This window comes from Sorex araneus, chromosome 1, assembly GCF_027595985.1.
Source record: "Sorex araneus isolate mSorAra2 chromosome 1, mSorAra2.pri, whole genome shotgun sequence".
Classification (NCBI taxonomy): Eukaryota; Metazoa; Chordata; class Mammalia; order Eulipotyphla; family Soricidae; genus Sorex; species Sorex araneus.
The window spans coordinates 256,658,089-256,683,571 of record NC_073302.1 but is presented as its reverse complement, the minus strand read 5'-3'; the positions used below and the strand labels follow the sequence as shown (position 1 = coordinate 256,683,571).

At 40.2% G+C, this 25,483-nt stretch overlaps 1 protein-coding gene and 1 non-coding gene across 5 annotated transcripts in view; both read left to right on the top strand.

Moving 5' to 3' along the window:
* The window catches only part of DIAPH3 (diaphanous related formin 3), a 517,599-nt gene that overhangs the window by 459,589 nt on the left and 32,527 nt on the right, over nt 1–25,483 (top strand). The window lies entirely within an intron of this gene.
* LOC129401397 (U1 spliceosomal RNA) lies at nt 7,751–7,915 on the top strand. Its single transcript, XR_008628315.1, has one exon. It is a non-coding gene; the product is annotated as a U1 spliceosomal RNA (small nuclear RNA).

Here is a 25,483-nt window from a genome sequence, read left to right as displayed (position 1 = left end):
TCTATTAAGCTTTAGTTCTACAGACCAGTTATCAGGTTCTGTTGTCTTTGGGCATTTATTACTTTCTTCCTGTGTTTCTTTACATCCCAAATATAACAGAGCTCATTCTGTATCTGTTTAAATATTTCCATCAGTATTTAGTATCTATCCCATTACTTGTAATATATAACTAAGGTGATCTGTTACATGACACCAGTGCATTTAGATTGGAATGTAATTGAAATTAATATAGCTGTTCTACAGTATGATGCTTTTAGAAACAATTTCTAGCACTCTGTTTAGAAGTGGATACAGAAATGTCTTCCTTTGTGGGACTCTTCCTCTCTCTGCTTTTTTTCCCTGACTCTCTCTCCCTCCCTCTTCCCCTTCCCCTCTCCCATATATCCTACATAAAACTGTTTACTTCATTAATAAAACTCTTCTGTTGGTGCCCAGTGGTATCACCTTCTTGCATTCTTCTACATATTAGTATGTAATGTTAATATCTTCCTTCATTTATGTTCACTTATTTACTTCTTCTCAAAAAATATGGGAGCTAAAGATTATCATTCTCATCTTAGAGGGAGGAAAAAATAAATGTCATGGTACTTAAAGATCTCGGTCAAAGTTACACTTGCTGTCTGTCACCAGGTCACTCACTATTACTTACACTTGGCCACCATTTTCTTACGTGCTTTGATTGAATGACATATAGGAATGTCCCTTCCTCTGTTCCCAGGGAACAGATTTGACTCCCTCGAAGCAGCATTCTGAGAGTCAGGACTGTGCAATGGCTGACCTCTGTTAGGACAGAATGATCTCTTCACCAGTTGTAAGGTTTGAGCACACACAGACTTGTGGTTTGGCATGATATCAAGAATTTGAGGCTTACATGCATGGCTGAGTTTTGTGTGGGTAAGGACTTTCCAGAGCTGAAAATTATACCTTTTAGTGATTGCTTCCTCCCCCCCTTCTCTACCCAGGTGCCATATTCTGAAGATGTGGCTTCCACAAGGTTAGAACCTTCAGAAATAGGATGCTACAGAGCAGATGCACTAAACAAATATTTGGTTGCCTCCCATGTGCTAGGAAATTTACTAAGCAGATAATTTGTGGCATCTTCTTGAAGTGAATTCTGAATAATTCTTCGAGGGCAGGAAAATGATGAGCTCTCATTAACATCTAGATAATAAATGGTTATGTACTAAACAGTAACAAATGGGCGAGTGAAAGGAAGACAGCCATATGTTCCATATAGATAAAGGGAAATGGGATCTGTCCTACTTGGCTAGCATATTGAGCATTTCGTTTGAATAAAAAAGTTTTGGTTCAAAGAAAAATTTTCAACTTTCCATCATGTTCTTTCCCCTACTTCCTTAATATTTATGGACTGGGAGGATGTAAGTTTTTTTGAAGATGTTTGCGGGTTTGTAGGAGGATAGAATACTTGCTTTTTGTTCACCACAGTCATACAAAAAGTGAACTGTATGTTACGTGGTAGAAAACAGGTTTGCAGATTCTCTGTACCACACCAGTTCTCTGAGACCCCAAAGAGCCACCTCAAAGGAACAGAAGCTTGTATTCCCTAATAAGTGTTATAATAAGCACAGCATTTTTAGAGACACGTTAGTCATCTGTTGCTTGAAGGTGGAGCATCCTGACTGATTCAGGATGAACAGAAGCACCGTGGAAATAAGGTGGAAGATCTGACCTCAAACCGCCTCACCTCACCTCACCTCACCTCATCTTTCCTTTCTCAGGAAAGAAACAGACATTAAAAAAAAAAAAAAAGATAAACTTATAAAAAGATTTTAAGATACTGACCTTTGTTTTCTTTTAAATAAACCTTTTTAGTTCTTTATTATTAAGGATTCAACAGTGTCGTTAAAATATTTGAACTCTTTTTTACCTACCCCCTCTTCTTCATGGCTATTGTTGGGCTCACCAGTTAATGCTCGCAAGAGAGCTGGCACCGTGTCCACACACAGCCATAGCCAAAGGCATGGGGGTTCCAAAGAAAGAGTTTCTTCGTTTGTGTCTTTTTTCAGGAAAGAAACTCTTTAATATCCTTAGAGACTATGCTTTTATGTTTTAGTCTTACTGGCCATAACTAGTAGCCTTGCAAGCAGCTAAGCCCCTCATCAAAATAGAGTCTCATCGAGTATCCTAATAATATACCCACTGTTCTTCTTAGAATGTGAACACACTCGGGGCTGGAGCGATAGCACAACGGGTAGGGCATTTGCCTTACGAGGCCGACCCAGGTTCGATTCCCAGCATCCCATATGGTCCCCTGAGCACTACCAGGAGTGGTTCCTGAGTCTAAAGCCAGGAGTGACCTCTGTGTGTCGCTGGGTGTGACCCAAAAAGCAAATTTAAAAAAAAAAAGAATGTGAACACAGTCGATTTCATCCGCTGTCACCAAATTTTTCGACTTAAGGCACTGGCCTTGTCAGGACATCTCTGCTTTCAGATTTGTAGACAGTCTTCCTTTGGGTTCCTGAGTATTCTGTGCACCCCTTCCCTTCCCTTCCCTTCCCTTCCCCTCCCCTCCCCTTCCCTCCCCTCCCCTCCCCTTCCCTCCCCTCCGCTCCCCTTCCCTTCCCTTCCCTTCTTCCCTTCATTGCCCTTCCTTAAGAAGGCTAGATTCTAGTTCTATTAAATGTGAAATGTTTCTAAATATATTTAGAATGATGATGTATTGAGGATTTTGTTTGTTGTTTCAAAATTCAGAAACCTGCAGCACGTGCTATATTTGTGAGAGGAAATGGTATTATTTTTAAGCAAATACTGTACACCTTTTTAGAGTCAGGATTATATATAAAGTGTAAGATTAAACAAAGCACAATATAGTCTTTAAGGAATCTATCCTGAAAAGGAAGACATACAAATAAGGAGATATTTGCAAGAGGGATAATAGTAAGAAATAAAAGTGGTATGAAAACGCAATCATAGCAGGGCCAAGCTTATTCCAAAGCTGTTTCCCCAAAGATGCAGTGCCTTAAGTGAAGAAGAGAATCAAACTACACAGACTGAGCTAGGTCCAGAAGGTGAGTGTGGAAGCCAGCAACATGGAGAATTGATTGGTAATGAAAATAATGGATTGGTTAGAGACCAGGTAAGAGAATACTGCAAGTCCATCCAGATAAGAGATGGTAATGGTGTGGACCAAAATTGAAGTAGTTAAGATAAAGATAAAAATATAGACTATGGCAAGTGATTGTATGCGGAAAAATAAACCACTGATATACATCTTGCAGAAGTTACTGATCTGAGCAGATAAAGACTCCTTCCTGAGAAAAGGATCACTGCTTAGTTGAGAGAAGCCAGAAAAGATCTGTGAGAGACTTGCCCAGTCAACTTTGAACAGACCTGGAATGCCGCTCAGGACGCCCTCTTTGCTCAGTGACTGCCATGTTGCGCTGGTCTCAATGAAACAGTGTTATCCTCCTGCTCCCTTTCCCTGGGGTGTGGTCAGTACCAGAAGACGTCGTGATTTTATCTCTTTGACTTTTTGGGTCACACCAGTGATGCTCAGGGGTTACTTCTGACTCTGCGACTCAGGAGTTACTCCTGGTGGTGCTCAGGGGACTATACAGGATGCTGGGAATCGAACCTGGGTTGGCCGCGTGCAAGGCAAACGCCCTACCTGCTGTGTTATTGCTCCAGCCCCTCTATGGCTTATTTTTACACTGTTTAGTTGTGTTTTTTTTTTTTTTGGACTTTATGGCACTAAGACACTGCCTCTGCGTGGTTCTTGAATTTAGTGTCCCAATATTATTTGTGCCTTTTCTATGTGTTTCATTGGCCCCCAAAAAGAATTCATAAGAGAGTTAAACCATGTCAAGTATAGATTGCCCTATACCCAGTGGTAATCTCCAGCTGTTGTTCTGGAGCACTAATCCCTGCTGCCTGGCCCAGAGCCCAGCAACTGCATAGATTCATGAAGTGATAACTTGTATCATCTCTAAGTCAAGTAACATACTAAGCCAGGGAAAGGACATACGCATTGGAAATATTAAAAATTTTGATCTAGACGGCCAGAGAGATAGTGCAGCAGATTAGGTCCTTGCCTTGCATGCAGCCAACCCGGGTTTGATTGCTGACACCCTCTGCGGTTCCCCAAACCCTTCCCTTGCAGGAGTGATCCCTAATCATAGACACATAAGTAAACTCAGGAGGACCAGTGAGGTAGTACTGTTGGTAAAGCACAGAGCCAGGTAAACTGCTGGGAAAATAAAAAGCACATACAAACAAAAAATCTAGGGACGGGAATATGACCACTCACTGCTCGAACAAATGCCTCACATTTGTGCAGCTTAGGGTTCAAACCCTGCTATTGAATAACGACTGAATTTTAAAACTTCGATCTAAATTCTAGCTTTCACATTCAACAACTCTATGAACTTATCCCAGAATACTCATCGCATGTTCTCTGTTGCTTGATTTGTTCATCTATGAAATAGAAACAAATATATCTCCAGTTGTGCTGAAGATTTAGGAGAGCATAAAAGTTAAGAGCTTTGGGTTTTGGGTTTTTTTTTTCCCCTGTCTGTCATATTGGTGGTGGTGAGAGATAGAAATGGTTGTGATGAGCGATGTTGGTGGCTGAGAATTGCAGTGGTAGAATCACTGAGGCAGTGGGGAATGTAGTAGGAAATGGTGGTAGACTTTTAATCGTGACAGTTGTAAGGTGGCAGTAGTAGATTATACGCATCAGAAACTAGCCTTGGCTGCCTTGCTCAGAAGGGCTATGGATAAGAAAGACGCTCCAAGCTTCAAGGACTGTCTAGTACAAAGAAGTTTTTAAATTTAGTTGGGCTCTATTGTTAGGAAACAAATCACTATCCTCACTTAAACTTGGACCTTGGAGAATATATTTTATGAGTTCAACACTGAATTACTTTCACAGTTCAAGAACACTGACAAAGTGACTTGAAAGTGTACAACAATTATCTCTTTCAGAAAGTCAATTTAGGGGTACAAAGTCTATATTAAAATGGAAAGAACAATGCAGACTTGCATGTACTTAAAAGAGCAAGCTAAACCCTTGTTTCTTGGCCAGAGTGCACTATAGTCATTCAATTACATACTCCGGGCTATTTTTGTCGTTTTGACAGAACAAACTGATTTCAAAGTATAGCTTTGTTCCCTGTAATAAACTGTGTTGTTTAAAAACTTTAAGGCAGAATTCAGAGCTCCGTATGAATATTCTCTTTGTTTTAATTTTGTTGTTGCTTGGTCAGTCGCATGGCTTTCATGAATAAAAGAATTACTTAGGAGGAAAATGCAGTAAGCAAGTTTAGAAATTAAATATAATGGTGATACTGTCTAATGCTTATTAAACCCTTAACTTATAGATCGGGCACTATGTTCACATATTTACATAGTATGTCACTTTGTAACCGCAATAAATAGATGGGAAACAATATTTTTTGTATTTTACAGATAAAGTAAAACTTAAACTTGCCTGTAGCAGCATTTACAACCCGTTTTTTAAACACATTATGAATTGGTCATGCTCATTGTTATTCCTTTCTTGATGATATAGCCATAATTTAGTAAGGATTGAGTTTTCAAGTTCATTCAAATTCATTTTTAGATACCCACATCTCTAATTTATCAGTATATCCCTTTTCTACCCCCAAATTTTTAATTTCCTGCCACTTTTAGCATTGTAGTTTTAAATACCATTTTTTTTTGCTTTTTAGCTACCCTCTAAATGTATAGAGAATATTGGAAATAACAGTAATAACGATGTTTTCACTTTACTTGAAATCTGAAATAAGTTGTTTTCAGATTGGGCCTGAGACAGGTAGCTCAAAGGACCGGCATGCGTGCTTTGCACATGGGCTCTTGAGTTAGATCCCCTGCACCTCATATTTCAAGCGACTACAGAAGCAGCCCCTGAGCATCTCTGAGTGGGACCCACCAACAATGACAAAAAGATGTTTTCAGATATGGTCATTTTTACACGTAACTTTCCTATCTTGGCTATAAGCAGGCGTTATTTTTGAAAGACCAATTTAATTGCGGTAAGCGAATTGCATAAAATTACTGGCTGATTCAGAGCCATTTATCAGTAAACTGCAAAGAAACCTACGGATAGTGCTGTGGGGATATTGACCTGTGGGTATGATATGGTAATATTCTATACCTAAAGCTTAGACATCAATACTGTTGTACGCTGTGTTACCACATCAGCCATGAAAAGTGTAAAACTATTGGGCCAGAGAGATAGAACAAGGGTTGAGGTGCTTGTGTTGCACGTGTGGAAGAGCCTTAGTATTTTAATGATCTTGTCTATAACTTTATTGTGACCTTTAGTTGTTCTTGGAGGTTCTCCTTTTCTGAGGGGTTCCATCACTGTCTGGGTGGTACCTTGTCTTCTCCATCTACAAAGAGTTCAGTTTGGTTTGTTAGTTTGTTTAATCTCGGGATGTGATTTTCATGCTTTATCTGCTTCAGAGTGACTTCACCACTTTCCGAAAAACTATTGCCAGAGACCCTTTTCTGTCTGCCTGCAATAAAGTGTACAAAAGACATGTGCCCATCTAAAAACATATTCACCATAATTTTGTCTCAGGCACATATCAATCTTTTGTATTTTCCATGGATATCAGCGAGTTTTTGTGTATCTGAATATCTTTAGATTTTAGGACAAGTGATTTTTAACATTTATCTTTATATCTAGCAATTAAGAAATATCATATATGTCCAGAAAGATTTTTTTCACAAATTCCTTTTAAAATTAAGTTTTGATTGTCTACAGCAGATAATTTTTGTTGTTATATTTTTCTCGTAGAGTAGTAGGTTTGATTGTTGTTGTTTGTTGTTTGTGGAGAGTTGAAATGGAGGTAATTAGTAAAACAATGCATCTTGTTTAAAATATCCAGAAACAAAAGGGGGTTGCAGAGATAAAAATTGGGCGATTGAGCCTGGAGCCATCGTACAATGCATAGGGCACTTGCCTGGCACAGGGCTGTCCCAAATTAGATCTTGATTCCATGTCTACTGTCCTGAGCCCTGCCAGGAATGGAAGGCCTGAGTAGAGAGCCAGGGATTCTCCTGTCATGGCCCAAAAATAAACAAATAAAGTGGAGGTATTATTAACAAACACACAGTATTTAAACAATGAGACTAGATTATTTTTAAAGTGTAACTGGAAAAGAGATGATATTCAAGGACTGAGTATTGGGGCCTTCTAACAATTGATGTTCAAGATAAGAAAGAGAAAATACCTAAAGGCTCAGATGGATGACCAAGCAAAAGTGATGTCCTGGAAGCTAAGTAAGGGCAACTCAAGGAGAGATTGACAGCTGTTGCCAGTACACCTCCCACACCCACCCAGAGGTGAGAAATGAGAAATGACCATTCGCTTAATTAACTTGGAGGTGACTGATGAGCTTATGAAGGTCAGTGAGGTGGCAACGGATGGGAAAAGTTCCTAACTGAAATGGGTTCAAGAAGATTAGAGAATTTAAAAACTGATTTCAGGGAAGTTTGCTGTCCAAAGGAGAAGCAGGTTATTACTTTGGGAAGGAATTGAAGTCATGGAAAAGACATTTGTTTTCAAATGAGAGATATTGTGATGTGTTTTCTAAAGAGAACAGTGATCTAAGAAAAGAAACTGATTATTTTAAGAATAAATGCATCAGTTACTAGTGCATTGCCCTTGAATGGTAGACTTTGAGATCTGAATCCCAAGTAAAGGAATGGGTGATACTAGAGCTTGGAGAGTTCATTGGTAGAAACAAGAAAAGGTCGAGAGATACTTACCTGTCAGGGGACATACCATGATCAGGAAGGTGGTTTTTCCAGGATAAGGCTTATCAGTTGCACTCCGAATGTGCTAACACCTGAGATTTTCCCCAAATGTGGGAAACTCCACTGCACAATTTTTGGTAGTGAGGGACTGTGTTCATGCTCTCCCCTGAAAAAAGAAAAGGAAAGAAAAGGGGGGGGAAAAAGAAAGGGTAGAGAAAGCCTGAGGGCCACAGCACATAGATGGGAAGAGATTACCACTGAAGGGAACTTGTAAAAATTCTTATTTCACTAGTTGAGTAATTTCATTAAATTACATTTTAAGTTTAAGAATGTTATTGAAAATTCTTAATTGTACATATACTTTAAGCCACTTTAAGAAAAATAATGAACCTTTATATGAAATGATTCATCAGCTCCTCTAAGTTACAAATTTGGAGGATGAAAACTTTCCAGAAATACCAGATGTTCTACTTCAGTTCTTTTGATTCCTCTAGCCTTTCATATGTTCACCCAATTGTGACTTCCTAAGGCCTTATTCTGCACTTTTCTTTTAGTGTGATGTAACTCTAAGTCCAGTTTATTTCGAGTTTAACCTGAGAAATCCATGCTTTCCAGATATTTAGCCAGTTTCTAAAATTACTTACCTAGGTGCCAGGGTACTGTATTTAATGTACTGAGTAATGATTTCTGATTGCTGGTCAACCCATATTCCAATTCCTTTGCCCCTCAAGGTATTGTTCTCTTGTGAAAAATTGTCAGCTGGTCAATGTTTTGAGACCAGAAACATTTAAAAGTGCATTAAAACTTAAATCTGGAGCCTGCTGGAAACACATTTAACTTGCTCTACCACTAGATTCTAATAATTTCCTTCCTATAATGAATATGAGTTCATTTTCTGTTAGTCCCTTTTCTCAGACAGATGGATATAACCATTTTCCAAAATTATTGCCACAATAACTGCTAATATAATTACTTTCTTGGATTTATAGGTATGTGTCAATTCTACTCAATCAAAATATCCCTTTCGAAAACATGTTGCAAATATAAATATTAACATTTTTCTTGGTGCTTTTAATTTGAAGAAATCAATTTATCTTATTGTATAAAATACTAATACAATGAATCAAAATTATCAATAGCAATTTGAGACTAATGAAAGAGTAAAAAGTGGAAAAGAGTGACCTCTCAGGGACTAATTGCTTTATTTCCTGTTATTAATAGCAGGAAGTTGAAGATTTTTTTTTTTATCAGAAATCTAGTTAACAAAATGAACTGTTAACTGGTGGCTTAAGTCTTCTAGACCACTTTCAGTGTTTCATTATTTTGGTACGTCTGGTATTTTGTTATGTCAAAGATTTTTTTATAAAGTCTTATCAGGAAATGTATTAGACAGAATTATTATTTGTGGTCTTTCTGGTGGTGCTCATGGAATCAGCATTGTCAGGGATCAAACCCAGGTCTCTCATATCCAGAGAATGTATTCTACCCTTTGAGTTTCCTCACTAGTCTTGGTTATTTGAAATTGTAAGGAAATAAAAGATCTGGCTGCATATGAAATGGATATGGTATGTAGGGGACTGGAGTGATAGCACAGCGGGTAGGGCCTTTGCCTTGCATGCGGCCGACCCGGGTTTGATTCCTTTGTCCCTCTCGGAGAGCCCGGCAAGCTACCAAGAGTATCTCACTGCACAGCAGAGCCTGGCAAGCTCCCTGTGGCTTATTCAATATGCCAAAAACAGTAACAAGTCTCACGATGGAGACATTACTGGTGCCCGCTCGAGCAAATCGATGAACAGCAGGACCACAATACCACATGATATGTAGGAACTCAGAGCATTAGGAAAATAAGCCCACAACTCTGACCCACTCGTTGATGGGTTTTTTATTTGGGAGTGCTCCAAAACAGTGCTCAAGGAGCACTTCTGGAGATACTGAGGCCATCTGGTCAGTGCTGAGGCCTGAGCGGAAGAGAAAGCTCAGGCCTTGCGATGCCAAAGACTACCGGGGACACCCTGGCGGTGGTCTTCTGGGGCCTCCAGCGCCAAACCTGGTGAATTTCAGGCGGCCATAAGGTGTGAGAGATTGAACCCAGTGAATCTGTCTTAAACTGTATCCCCTGACATTATTGACTGTTTCTGATCATAAAAGGATGTTGACAGCTGGGGGGATAGCACATGCCTGACATGCTTTTGCTTCTGAGTTTGATCCCGAGTGCTGCATATTCCCTCAGCACTACAAGCTTTTTCTTTTTCTTTTCTTTTTTTTTTTTAATTTTATTGAATCACCGTGAGATAGTTATAAGCTTTCATGTTTGGGTCAGAATCACACAATGATCAAACACCCATCCCTCCACCAGTGCACATTCCCCACCACCAATATTCCCAGTATACACCCCCCCTTTCCCAATGGCAGACAATATTCCCCATACTCTCTCTCTACTTTGGGGCATTATGGATTGCAACACAGACATTGAGGGCTCATCATGTTTAGTCCTTTATCTACTTTCGGCATGCATCTCCCATCCTGACTGATTCTTCACTAAGAAAGTGATGACTACAAGCTTTTTCCTGGTGGCACTTGGTACTGCTGGGTCTGAGAAGTGCCTCAACCTTGGGCTGGAGCACTGTGTGATCAGCCCCACATAGCCCCACTCAGTATCACCAGGAATTGGGCTTTGGTCTGACTCTTCACCCAAAAATTACATTGAATCATTTTGGGTTTTTTCTGCATCAGTGGATGCAACCATGTGATGTTTATCCTTTCATAAAGGTGTGTATCAGGTTTATTAACTTAGGAGAGTTTAACCATCCTGTCACTTCTGAAACAAGTCCTACATGGTCTTGGTGTATCATTCTTCTAGTGTATTGCCTAATCCTGTTTGCTAGTGCCCACAGAGATGGTACAGTGGGTAGGGTGCTTGCCTTGCATGCAGCCAACCTGGGCCCTATGCCCTGCACTCCAGATAGTCCCCATGGATGGCCAGAAGTGATCCCTGAGTGCAGACCCAGGAGTAAGCTGAGCACCACATGGTGTGACCCAAAAAACAAAAAGTCCGTTTGCTAGTATTTTCTAAGAATTTTCACATGTTTTCACATGTGTTTTGTCCGAGATATTTGATGTCCTTGTCAGATTTGGGAATTAGAATAATAACTGGCTTTTATAGAAAGTGTTTTCCCCCACCTTTCAATTTTATGGAAGAGTTCAGAGAGATAGCTACTAAGTCTTTGGAAGATTGCTTGAATTCACTAGTGAAATCATTTGATCCTGTACTTGTGGTTGGGGAAGAAAGGAACTTTTGATTACTGTTTTTATTTCCTAACAGGCACTGAGTCTGTTCTAGTGAGGTACTTACAGACTTACAAACTTTCATGCTTGCATTTCAGTCATACAATGGTCGAGTATCCATCCCTCCACCAGTGCCCATTCTCCACCACCAATGGTCCCAGCATCCCTCCCACCATCACCACCCCATCCGGTCCTCCCTCCCCCTACCCCACCTCTGTGGCAGGGCATTCCCTTTTGCCCTCTCTTTCCTTTTGGGAGTTGTGGTTTGCAATAGAGGTATTAAGTGTTTGGTCTATAGTCTGCTTTCAGGGTGTATCTCCCATCCCGAGTGGATCCTCCTAGCACCCTTTACTTGGTGGTCCCTTCTCTAACTGAACTGCCCTTTCCCCTAGCATGTGAGGCCGGCTTCTAAGCTGTGGAGTAATCCTCCCAGTACTTATCTTTAATAATCTTGGGGTTAGTCTCCCATTCTGTTACTTTATATTCCACAAATGAGTGCGCTCTTTCTATGTCCGTCCCTCTCTTTCTTAACATGATACTTTCACTTAACATGATACATTATTACTTAACATGATTTCACTTAACATGGTACTTTCCATGTTGATCCACCTATATGAAAACTTCATGACTTCATCTTTTCTAACGGCTGTATAGTATTTCATTGTGTAGATGTACAAAAGTTTCTTTATCCAATCATCTGTTCTCGGGCACTCAGGTTTTTTCCAGATTCTGGCTAATGTAAACAGTGCTGCAATGAACATACAAGAGCAGATGTCATTTCTACTATTTTTTTTTTGCATCTCCGCGATATATTCCCAGGAGTGGTATTGCTGGATCAAATGGAGCTCAATTTCTAATCTTTTGAGAATCATCCATATTGTTTTCCAAAACAGCTGAATCAGTCAGCATTCCCACCAGCGGTGAAGGAGAGTCCCTTTCTCCCTATATCCACACCAACACCAGTTGCTTTTGTTCTTTTGGATGTGGGTCAGTCTCTGTGGTGTGAGGTGATATCTCATTGTTGTTTTGATCTGCATCTCCCTGTTGATTAGTGATGAAGAGTATTTTTTCATGTGTCTTTTGGTCATTCAGATTTCTTCTTTGAGAAAGTTTCTGTTGATTTCATCACCCCATTTTCTGATGGGATTGGATGTTTTCTTCTTGTAGCATTCAACCAGTGCCTTGTAAATTCTTGATATCAATTCCTTGTCAGATGGGTATTGGATGAATATCCTTTCCCATTCTGTAGATTGTCTTTGAGTTCTGTTCACTGTGTCTTTTGAGGTGCAGAAGCTTCTCAGTTTGAGGTAGTCCCATCTGTTTATCTGTTTCCACTTGGTTGGCCAGTGGAGTGTCCTCTTTAAAGATACGTTTAGCCTCAATGTCATGAAGGGTTTTGCTGACCATGTTTTCAATGTGCCTTATTAGGACTCTGGTCTGATGTTGAGGTCTTTACTCCATTTTGATCTGACCTTTGTACATGGTGTTAGATAGAGATCTTTATATATATATATATATATATATATATACACATATATATAGATCTTTATATATATATATAAAGAATTTGTTTTGTTTCTAAGAATTTGTCTTTCTAGATGATAGTTTGCTGCCCTGATTTGTGATAATGTTGTGATTCTGTTTTTCTGTAACATCTGTTGTAACTTCACTTTAAGTTTTGGTTTTATTTACACTTTATTTCTTTTTGTGGATCCAGCTAAAGGTTTGTCGGTTTTGTTAATTTTAGAGAATGAGATCTTGATCTTATTGATCTTTTGAATTAGCTTTTTAATATCTTTTAACACTTTCTCTAATTTTTATTAAGGCCTTTTTTCCTCTGAATTTTCATTTACTTTTTCATTTCCTAATTCTTTTAGATGCACACATAAGATTAATTGTGATTTTTGTTTCCTGTGGCAAGTCTGTACTGAGATAAACTTTCCTCTTAGTGCTGGTTTTGCAACATCCCACATTATCAGGTTCTCTTACATTATATTTTTGTCATCCATCTCCAGGTATATTTTAAATGTTAACATTTGATTTCCTTCTTGGTTCATTCGTTGTTTAGAAGCATTTTTATTGTCCACAAAATTTGTATCTCCCTCTACCTTCTCTGCGTTGATTTATAGTGTGAGGCCATTGTAACCCAAAAAGATGCTTGATAATTTGGTAATAATCTTCTCCTTTTTCTTCTTATTTTTTCAATGGAGGCCTCTTCTAGTGATGTTTAGCCTGTCAGCAATAAGTATAACGTAAGTGATCCTGCCAAATTCAGTACTACCTAGACCAAGTGGCATTTGTTGGCCATGTAGTGATCAGGAATAGAGTTTAGTGCCTTGGACATGCAGGCTATGTGCTCTACCACTTGACCAATCTCCCTGGATCTATAAAAGACTGCTGTATTTTGGAATGGAATGCTCTGTAAATAAGTCTATCTCCTCTGATTTGTCCCTTAAGACCATTGTTGACTGTTTGGATGATCTGTTCACTGCTGAAGTTGTGTGTTAGGACCCCATACTATTTTATTACTATATAATGGATCCCAATCTAATACAGTGTTTATATTAGATCTTAATGTATTTATTTCTATTATATTGTTGCATTTTGGTGCTCCTCTATTGTGTATGTGTGTGTGTGTGTGTGTGTGTGTGTGTGTAGTTTATCCTTCCTATTGCAATCTCCTTTTATTATTATAGGTGTCCATTTTTAATCTTTTGCTGCCTTTCAGGGGCTGAAATCTACTTTAAATTATGTAAACATAGCAGTTTTTCCCTTTTTACATGTGTTATAGACTTGTAATACCACTTTCTGCCTCTTCATTCTAACTCTATTGTTATCTTTATAGCTTAAGTGAGTCTCCTATAAACAGCATAGAGTTGAGTTTGGAGTTTTAGTCTAGTCCATCTTTCTACCCTGCCTTTTGTCCACTTACATTTATAGGATAGTTTTTATTTGAGGGCTTGCTACTATCATTTGTCTTCCATTTTCTGATTCTGTTTATTTCCCATTAAGTTTTGAGTCACATCTTCTTTTCACTGATTTAGATAGAACTCCTTTTAGCATTTTGTTGTTGTTGTTGTTGTTGTTGTTGTTGTTGACTTGTGTTTGTTTTGGGGCCCCACCCAAAAACAACTGTGCTCTGGACTTAGTCCTGGCTCTGCACTCAGGGATCGCTCTTTTTTTTGGGGGGGGGTCACACCCAGCAATGCTCAGGGGTTACTCCTGGCTCTGACTCAGGAATTACTCCTGGCAGTGCTTGGGGGACCATATGGGATGCCGGGGATCAAACCCGGGTCGGCCACATGCAAGGCAAGCGCCCTACCCGCTCTGCTATCGCTCAGCGTCAGGGATCACTCTTGAGGATCAAATTCAGGTCAGCTGTGTACAAGTCAAGTACCCTAACCTATTTACTATCACTGTGGCCCTCTTTTAGCATTTTTTTGTAAGGACGGTCTAGTGTTAGCAAATTACTTCAGCATCATTTGTCCATGAATTTCTTCATTTTTTTTCCTTAAATCTGAAAGTCAGTTTTCATTATTGAGAATTTTGAGCAATATCCATTCTACTCTTCTCAGGCCCACAGAGTTTCTGCTGAAAAATCTGATGCATGTCTTCTTGGAATACCTTTATAAATTATCTGTTCATCTTTCTTCCATAATCAGTGTCTGAAATTCTTGACCACCTCACTATTATGTGCCTTTGTGTGAGTCTCTGCATTTAGAAAACCAGGTGTACTATCAACTTCTTAGACTTGTGCATTTGATTTTGTCCCCAAATCTGGGAACTTTCCATCTATTTTTTCTTTGAATAACTGTTTATACTTTTTCCTTTCTGTTACGCTTTTAGGGTCCCCTTATTGTAATAATGGACATTATCCTTATGTTGTCATTCCTAATAGAATTAGGTAGTCTCATTGTGCTGCTTCTCCTGCCTTTGACCAACGGAATTATTTGTGAGTTATCTTCAGGATCATTGATTCATCCATCTTTCTGGTCTCTTCTGTTTCCATAGATTTCTCTGGCACTCTTGATTTTGTGTATTGTATTCTTTATAGTTTGAGCTTTTTTTTTTTAATTTAAAGCTTCACTTACCTACCTTCTCAATTTTATTTCTGTGCTGATTAGTTTGTTCTACTGAGTTTTGGACTCTCTCTTTGATTAACCTTTGAGTTTTTTCTACTTCACTGAGTTTATTGCAGTGATTTTGCACTCTCTCAGATAAGGAGACAAAATTTTTCACGTCTTTGAGGTTGAATTCTGAGGAGTTGTTGTCTCCTTATGGTAGCAAATTTCCTTGAAATTCCAAGTTGCCAAGTGTTTTATTTTGTGGTCTGACAATTTTACTACTTTCATTGTCTCTTCTTTTTAAAATCCGGATCAGCAGTTTAGAGTTGGACTGCTTATCCTCTATTTTTCTAATAGGTAGAGGTGTTTTGTTGTTTTTCCCTCTTCTGGGTTCATTTAGGCTGTATTTCAACTTCTGGGTCAGTTGGCAGGGGGTGGGTGGGGGGGAGTGGGCATCTGCTTTTGTAGCAGAAGGAGGGAAATAGGTCCCAGTTCATGATTGTGCCATTGCTAACAGCCCTCTTCTCCCAGACCCGAGACTCAGTCCTTTGTTTGTTGTCAGTGAACTTCACAATGTAAGTGAAGGTCCTCGGTGGTGGAGCAGAATAATTTCTAGAGCAGGGCTTCTTAAACTTTTTCTGCCATAACTCCTATACAATCAAAAAAGTTTTATGCAGTACTGGGTATGTAGTTACGAGATTACAAATCAAATACTTCCTGATAATCCTAAAGAAACTGAATTTAAAACTTTTCCTTTTTTAAGTTACAATACCCATATGGCTTGTAGTTTTTTGTTTTGTTCTGTTTTGTATAACAGGATGTAGGGTTAGACAAGGGGGATATTCCTGGCTCTGTGCTCATGAATTACTCCTGGCGGGCATGGTGGGTGCTGGGTGTTGAACCCATATGCCCTACCCAATGTACTATCGCTCTGGCTCCATTGCCTATATTTTTAAGAAGCTAGAGTGTAGAATACCTCTCTATTGTCCTTCTTACAAGATCCTGGCCTGTGCGAAGACCAATTCTACTCCAGTTCCCCTGCTTGTGGAATTCATCTGGGCCGGGGCATGTGACTTGACAACATTTCTGCTCTCTTCTTTTTCCGTCTCAGGCCCCCTCGCTTGCCTAGCAGCCCTACCAACTGTGCCCGCTGCCAGCCTACTTCCTGCAACCTTCTCTGCCCCTTCCTCTGACCGACTGTGCCTGAATTCTCCACCTTCAGGGCGGAATTTGTGTGTTTTCTCTGATTGTACAAGGAGAGCTTCAGTCTCACCCAGCACGTTTTGGGGTTCTCTCAGTGGTTTTTCCTTTCTGGCTACCTTTTACTTGTTCCTCTTGGGAGCAAAACAAGGACACTCATGCAGTGCCATCTTGATAACATCACAATGCTTTTTAATATTAGCACAGGGACCATGTTCCATTCTAGGCTTTTAAGTAAAGGATTTGTGAAATCCAAATAAATTATTGTAACAATTTATAATAGACGTCTCTATTCTGGACATACTCCTTGACCTTCCTTGTATCCTTTAATTCTTACCTTTCATGTGCTTTGTATAATTTGAATAATGCTTAACTGTAGGACTAAAGTAATGCAACAGAACACTAGAATTCTTATTTCAGCAATATTTTACAGTTACAAATTAACTTCTTTCTTGAAATTGGCTTCAGAGTCAATTCATAAACTACCCAAGAAGTCCCATTTACATTACAGTCCTCCCTTACTGATTAAAAATTATTTTGTGGCTCATTTTTTTAAAAAAAAAATCATACCTCATTATAAAGGGCATCTGATTTTTTTTTTCTTTTTTGCCACAACTGAGAACAAAGATGCCACAGGCCCTTGGGGTCATTATAGGAAAATCAGAAGATTATTCTAAGCAGACTCAGAAGGGCATCAAAGAGGTAATAATATAACTTCCTACAGAAATTTTTGAAGGAGTACATTTTTAATTAGGTTCCTTGCATTTTTTAACTTCCATGGCTTCTCTGGCCATGTTGGTATGAATTTTTTTAAATCTGTTTTGCAGACCTCTTTTGGGTAGATAATATTCTGTGTTCATTTTTGAATGGTCAATAATTATTATAATCTTTAGCATATAGTAAGAGGGTCATGGAAATAAGTGATGGCAGAATGAAACCTATAAACAAACCAGTTCACTTTAGGCCTATGAATCACTTTATACCTAAGACCTATGAACCTATAAACAAACCAGCTCACTTTATATTAAGAATCACTTTATTTGGATTTCTCATATCTTAGTATGCAATGTTCATAAATTCACGTTCTCCACAGTTTTGAAAGTTGTGCAGGCAGGCAAATGTGAAAAAAATAGATAAAACCTTCATCCTTACTGAAGGATTCCCCTCTATTGAAGAAAAGAAGTATTATACACTAAATAAATGCATTATATTTTATGTTAGATGGTAAATTGTGCTATGTAAAAAGTAAGGAAGCAAACCTTGGCTGTTGGAGGAGGTCAGAGTTGGTGGCAAATCATCATCCCTGGCAGAAATAACTAGAAGCCACACAAGTAGAAATGACAGACAAAGCACATAAATCATCTGGAGCTTTGTGAAAGCGCTGAGGATGAGAGGAATTAGTATTTTTGAGGAGACTACTTTCTGACACCCGCCTGTGACATGTATGTGCACACCTGAGAGACCAGAGATATGATGTGTGATGCCTGCAGTTACTGAGACTGCAGACTGAGAATCTGGACTCCATTATACCCCCCAAAGAGGGTAGCTTTTCAGAAACGTGTGTGTGTGTGTGTGTGTGTGTGTGTGTGTGTAGCAGAGAAAACCACTCTTTGGGGCAGACATTGTGGGTTAGACTAGTAAAACGTGAGTATTGCAGAACTTTACAAAATTACGTTTTCCTTTGTGGGTGTTTAAAGCTGTGGACAGTGAAAAGTTACATAAGACTGAGTCCAAGCAGCAAACATCCGTGGAGGAAATAACAGCCTGCCAGGCGATCATCTGAAAACTCCAAAGGGCTGTGCCCTAGGAACTGAAGCAAATCCGAATAGACCGAGCATTGTGAAACCGTAGCTTGGCTCAGGGGCAGCTCAGTTTCTCCTCTGTTAAGGGTATACTCACTCCCCCTAGGAAGGCGTTAGTGCTCTGGTGGAAGATATCATCTGAAGCAGATACGGTGTATAGTTTTTCTATTTCATATATGTATAGAAGGAGGGCTAATGTACAGAAGTCAGTGAAACATTTGCTAGGCATGCCCTAGGGTAAGAAATAAAACCAAAAACTCATCAAATGGATGCACAGACATTGGCATTACTAGTTAAGGACTGTAAGAGTATTATTATTACAGGCAGAGAATTGAAATTCATAAAAACTCTAGATTGAAAAATACAGAATATGCAGTTAAAATAGTTATACTGTTGCTTTTGACAAAGAGGCGGGACAAAGGAACTGAAACATAGGTCAGTAGAATATAACTGTCAGAAGGACAAAAAGGCAGGGAAGAGTAAACTAGACATGAGACACATGAAATGTTTTGAGAGTAGAATTCAGTAGGCATATGCCAGGATACAGATTTAACTGAACTTATTCAACTGCTACTCAAAATATTCACTGCATTCAATACATAATTTCAACACAACATTACTATGAAAATATTATTGACCATATACTTTTTTTTCTTCTTTCAGTCCTTAAAAACAACATATATTTCCATCTCCAGAGTCAGTCTGGACTATTTCATGTGTCTGTGGCTCCACAATGGGCAAGCACATTTACACTTAAGCAATTAGAATCCCAAAAAAACTGGGGCACCCTCTAGAGGGGCTCAGGGTGTTCTCTAGAGGGTGGTGGACTGGTAAAAGTCATCTCCCCCCACAGCCCCCCACCCGCCAAAGCACCAGAAGTTGCATGCACACCCTACACCTGCCTCTATGCCAATGGCCCAGCTCCACTGCTTCATACCTAATCTCTGCAGAATCATCAAACTGACAAAAATTTCAGGTACACCGGTTTTCAGGCTGAGAACTCGGGGGGTCTTGATGGAAAGGGAGCTGGCAACCTTCCCGATCCTCACCCCTTCTTCTAGAAGCCTGGGCAGCCACACCCACACCTCACAGACGTCGCCATGTAAACTCATTGTCCCAGTTCCGCAGATCCTGGAGTTTCTGGACCCAGTTCCCCAGTACTGACATCCCAGTAGAAGCATACCAGATTAGCTGAGAAAGTAACACAGAAGCCAACTAACCTCAATAAACGATAACACAGAAGGCTCAACTAGCAGCAAGATGCTTAGTAAACCTGCTTGAACAAGGACATAACAACCCCGTGGTGAGATATAACCATTTTCACAAATTCTATCTGGCTGTAGTAATTTTTAGTAATTCCATTAGCCGTTTAGTTGTAACAAGCAATATAAGATATTTTGTGCCTGCTGAGGGGACAGACTTTGGGGAGGGGTATTGGAAAAATGGGGACAGTGGTGTAGAAAAGGTCATACTAGTGGTGGAATTGGTGTTGAAACATTCAATGCATGGAACAACTATAATATAAACAACTTTGTAAGCCATGGTGTTTATTTATTTAATTTTTATCCCAGAGGAAGGTAGGAAAGGGGAATAAGAAAAAGCTTTGTACTGGCAAGGTGAGGCCTGCAAGACTTATGCAGGGTTTTTTTTTTTTCAATTTTTTTATTTTATAAGGTAGCACTGTAGCACTGTCGTCCCCTTGTATATCGATTTGCTCGAGCAGGCACCAGTAATGTCTCCATTGTGAGACTTGTTGTTACTGTTTTTGGCATATCGAATATACCACGGGTAGCTTGCCAGGCTCTCCGACAGGGGAATGGAACCCAGGTTGGCCGCATGCAAGGCAAACGCCCTACCTGCTGTGCTATTGCTCCAGTCCTTTATAAGGTAGTTCACAATATTTGATTACATTTAATATTCAAACACCAGTCCCACCACCGTTACACCTTCCCACCACCATATTTGGGATATTTCTATCTCAAGCCCCAAGCCCTGTCCCAAAGCACAACCAAAATAACCTATTTTGTATTGTCTGTTACGAAAAACCGCTGAAAATGCTAACAAAAAGTATCCATAGAGGAAACCATGTGAAAATTGTTCTATTTTGGCAGGGGACATTAAGATCTTCTTTAGGATATCACTAGCATGTTGTTAAAGATTGAGTGATGTGAGCTTTTGTATATATATATATATCTGAAAATATGTATATAAGCATATGTATGTATATATACATTTCCCTCTATGATTGGTTCCCTACATTTGAACCCCATCAGATGTGGTGTGGTGCTCTTGGAAAATGGGTAGGGAGTGTCTTATGATGTGTCTCGCGGCCAAGGAATAGATTCGTGCGTGACGCTCAGCCCCATCGTGTGGGGAATGGCTTTCAGCATGGAGGCGGTTGGGTTCTGAAGGTTTTAGTCTGCCAAGGCTGGGTCCCTTGGGGCAGAGAGCTGTAACCCACGTGAAAGGCGAACGCCCAACCGCTGTGCTATCACTCCAGCCCCCAGGTCCATTAAATTCTTTAAAAAACAAACAAAAAAAAAAAAATTCCATTTGGTGAATATAATATGTATCAAGAAAACAAATACTTATTCATTTACAAATATTCTACAATTTGTTTTGTTTTTATTTTTAATGATTGAAATTAACCACAAGCTAGAAACTCAGCTTCGCCTTAAGGATTGGAAATACACAGAAGCCAAGGCAAACTTGGAATCTCAGCTCAAGTAGGTTACAGCTTAGGGAGGAAAACAGGTAATCAAGCATTCCTATTATAATGTTGATGTGGGCAGGCGGATAGGGAAGGGACCCAGAGCAGTAAAATTCCTGGATGAGCAATAAAGCCACTCATCCTAATTAACATCCAGTTAACTAGGTATGTGTGAAATTTCTTTATATAGACGTAGTTATATGCACATATACATACAAATAGCTGAGTCTGCACTAGACTGGATGTCAGGGGACAGTACAATGTCCATTTAGGCAGAGCAAGCATCGCCTCATCTGACAAATGAAGATTTTAAAAACTGAGCATGCCTCGATTTTATATATTACGTTCCCAATCAAAGGCACAGATGTAGTTCATATTGCCAGGACGGGGAAAATAAGTCTGAGCCTTCATTTTCTGTGGTTGAATGAGAGGATTAATCATGGTGAAAGAGCTATCTTAGGAAAGGAAAGCAAATGGTAAGAAGAAAAGGTTGAGAAGTTTCAGGACTAGGTTTCTTCGGAGATTGATATTAGCTCTAGGCTTACTTAACACTTTTACAAATAATCTGCAGAAAGGCAGTACTCAGTCAAATATCAGAGGTTTTAGAGAACGCACAACTTTCTAGTAGAGAAGAGTCAATAAATTGGTGTGGGTCCTCAGGGAAGACCAGGCAGCCCTGCGCCGGTGGGCAGAGGAGTGTTGAAATGGGAAATTTTAAAGAAAAAATGACCCATTGGTGAATATCTAGTCTGTGTATGTGGTAGGGGGAGGAGGGCTTTAAATCAATGGCTTGCTATATTTTTTTGAAGGTACCCTGTTGAAATTTTATTATTTTTCTTAGGGAAAAGGCTCATTATAACCCGCTTGATTGGAAATTTCACGGTAGTAGCTAAATGTTCAGAAATTCCTTTCCTCAGTTCATTCAGTGAGCGAGTGAACAAATCCTGAGCTTCAAATATAAACTCTACTTCATATTAAGTATTGGAAATACACAGAAACCAAGACAAACTTGGAATTTAAGCTCAAGTAGGTTATAGCTTAGGAAGGAAAACAGATAATCAAGCACTTAAAATATTGAAGTGGGCAGGCAGATAAGCCGGGAAGGGCCCCATGGCAGTGAAATTCCTGGGAAGTAATAAAGGTTATCCAGACCCGCCTGGTAGATACAGAAGCAACACCTGCTAAGACGCCCAGCAGCCAACCCTGAGGAGGGTGAAGCCCTCCTTACAGCAAAGGACCTGAAGGAAATTCCTGAGAACCCCAGTTCCTTCCTTTAATCTGATTAACCCTCCTGGCTCAGCCCGAAGAAGACTCCAGAGCATTTCAGGCCAACTCAACCTAACGAATTTATTCATATAAAATTTGGTCTTAAAAACCATTCAGGGGGGCTGGAGCAATAGCACAGGGCGTTTGCCTTGCATACAGCCGACCTGGGTTCGATTCCCAGCATCCCATATGGTCCCCTGAGCACCGACAGGAGTAACTCCTGAGTGCAAAGCCAGGAGTAACCCCTGTGCATTACTGGGTGTGACCCAAAAAGCAAAAAAAATAAAAATTAAAAAAATAAATAAAAAAACATTCAGGCCTCTCTCCACCTTTGGAGAAGCCTGTGTTTTCTCTTGAGCCCCCCCCTCTCTCTGTCTCTCTCTCTCCCCCTCTCTCTCTCCCTCTCTCTCTCTCCCTCCCTCTTCTCTCACTCTCTTTCTCTTTCTCTCTCCCTTTCTTTCTCTCTCCCTCTCTCTCTTCTTCCCTCCCTCTCTCTCTCCCTCCCTTTTTCTTTCCCTCTCTCTCCATCTTTCTCCCTCTCTCTCTCTCCTTCCCCTTCCTAAAACCCTCCAAATAAAATCTGTTTTACTTCACTACTTGTCTCCTCCTCAGATTCTTTTCTGTGAGGCAGGACAGAGGACCTGCAAACCCTGGGTAAGGCCTTGCTCTGATTTTCCTTTCCTACAAAGAGCAGTTCCTCGCTCCAGCCTGAGTCCATGGCTCCCCCAGAAACCAGGTAGTGAGGATCCACTCAGTGCCAAAAAGACCAAGCGTGGCTTGATGGTCACCTAGTGAGACTGGCGGGGCTCTGGCCCAGGCCTCGTCCATGAGCAGGCGCCCACGGCAGGTTTATCAGTTTTAGACTTCCCATTCCCGGGCTGGCAGAGATGGTCAGGAGAAAGTGACTGTCTCTCCCCTCTCTGCTTCACGTAAGCCACCCGTGGGGCCCCACCAACTTCATTCTGATAACTGTTTCCACCGTTATACCCCAGGCAAAAATGCTTTGTGGGAGCAGGTAGGGCACTTACCTTGCATGCAGTAGACCAGGGTTCAAGTTCTAGTACTTCATACAGTCTCCTGAGCATCACCCATCCCCCACTCCCAGAAGAAACCAACTCACTAAACTGTTGTGGAATACTGGAAAGTCTTTTTTTTTTTCCCCAGACTGGGAAAGTAGGAATTTCAGAATCCCTGGAAGAAAATAACTGGTTGACACCCACTGATTATCTTTAGTTACAATTTTCACAAAAATCTTCAGACATGGAACATTCTTATATCTAGATTTCAAATATTTTTCTAACCGTGGATCTGATCATTCAAGATGGGCAAATTAAATAAAGCAACTAAGTTTGGGGAGTCACATCTGACAGTAGGAATCGAAGCTGGGTGTCTTACATGCAAACCATATACTCAGCCTGTCCCTCCAGCCCTAAACATAAGTTTTTAAACATATGATTCTTTGAAACTCTAAGTAGTTTGAGAGAGGACATCGTAGAATAAATATATGTATGTACATATATAGTTAAATGTGCATAATTTTATGTATATTGTATATAAGCATATATACATTTATTTATTTACAGAGCAAGAGAGGGTGTCAATATTGTATAAATAGGCATTCTTACCAAATACCCAAATAGCAGAATAAATGATATGTGTCTTTGAAACTTGACCTGGTAACCCCCTTCATCCCATAACTGTATTTCTGGACCTAGTATTTTTAAGATGACTCTGGGAGGAAATATGAGCAAAACTGAAGGTTTGTGAAAATTTCTAGAATGAGAATAAGGACTAAATTAATCTACTTAATACTCAGTGTTTAACAAGAATAGCCAAGCTGTTTTTAATAGGATAATAAGGAGTTACTGCATAGCAAATGAACTCAGGCATTGCCACAACAGAATAAAGGTTTGTTTCCCACGGGAAGTCCACTGTGGGTCAGACACATTACTGCATCCTGTGCATGGCACAGCCCTGCTGAGGGGAAAGGCTAGAGGAGCCACTGACCCCTAACTGCGTCAGACTCACAGAGACACATGTGACTTCAGTGCCTTCTTGGAGACAGAGCTAGTGACTAAGCTGTAGCCCACCTGCAGAGCAATCCAGACACATCAGAAGGCACATGAAATATTTGGCAAACACAACATTTTTCCACACCCTCCAACCTTCCATCTTTGGCAGCACTTCAGAGCAAAAATAACATGTGACCAAACAGAGGAATTCGTATGTACCTCTGTTGGCACCCCTAAGTGGACACATATTCCTCTTTTGCAAGATTCTTCCAAAACAGGTTCCCTGGGGAGAAGTATTTAATTACTGTAGACAAGTGAGTGATGGTTTGATGAAAGGAAAACACGATTTTTTTAATTTATTCTTTATTGGATCGCCGTTAATGCCAAAGTTATAATGATATTTGTGATTGAGCTTCAGGCATACAGTGTTCCAATACCAATCCCTTCACCAGTGTTCACTGTACGCCTCTGATGTCTCCAGTTTCCCTCCTGCCTCCCCGCCTTCCGCTCTGTCAGCAGATTTTCCCTCCCCCTTTGTCCGAGTTCTCCCCACCTTACCCTACCCCAGTGACAAGCTTCCCGCTGAAGACCAGTCCTCCTGCCCTTCATTTCTATTGCCTGTGGGCATTGGACATTCCCCTAGGAAGTTTCTTTATATCCCACATATGAGGGAGATCATTGAGTCCATTCCTCTCCCTCTGTCTAATTTTACTCAACATGATACTCTCCAGAGCCATCCATGTAGCAGCATGACTTCGTCTTTTCTTACGTCCAGGTTGTATCCCATTGTGTATATGTATCATAGTGTCTGTATCCAGTTGTCTGTTCCTGGACGTCTGATTTGGAATCGCGCTTCCAGAGGACCCGGCAATTCCACTCCTGGGAATATACCCGCAAGGGTCCAAAGGCACAAGGCATAAGAGCCGATCTGCACTCCTCCGTTCAATGCAGCACTATTCACAATAGCCAGAATAGTGTGATTGCCTCCTAAGTAGCCAAAATCTGGTTTTGCCTCTTCATGAGCCTCCTAGATTCCACCCTCTCTTCCTCTGTTCTATTCTGAACATAGTAGCCAAGTTGAAGTTGTTCAAGTGCAAATCAAAATAGATGACCCTTTCGTAAGCCCGTGGATAAGAGACCTGCAGTGCCAAATCATGTGTCCCTTACATTGCTCCTGTCCTCACCTTGCATGCTTCTCTTGAGCAAAACTGCCTCGCTGTTCCTAGCTGGAACATGTTTGCTTTTGCATTTACGGTTAGTCCCTCCGAGAACTTTCTTCTTTCCACGGTATCGACAGTCACTCTTCCTGAGGCTTGCCGCTCCATTTTTCACTTTGTCAGGGGGACTTTTTCTGATCATTCTTTGTAAAGAGTAATAATACTAAAGAAGTAATCCCAA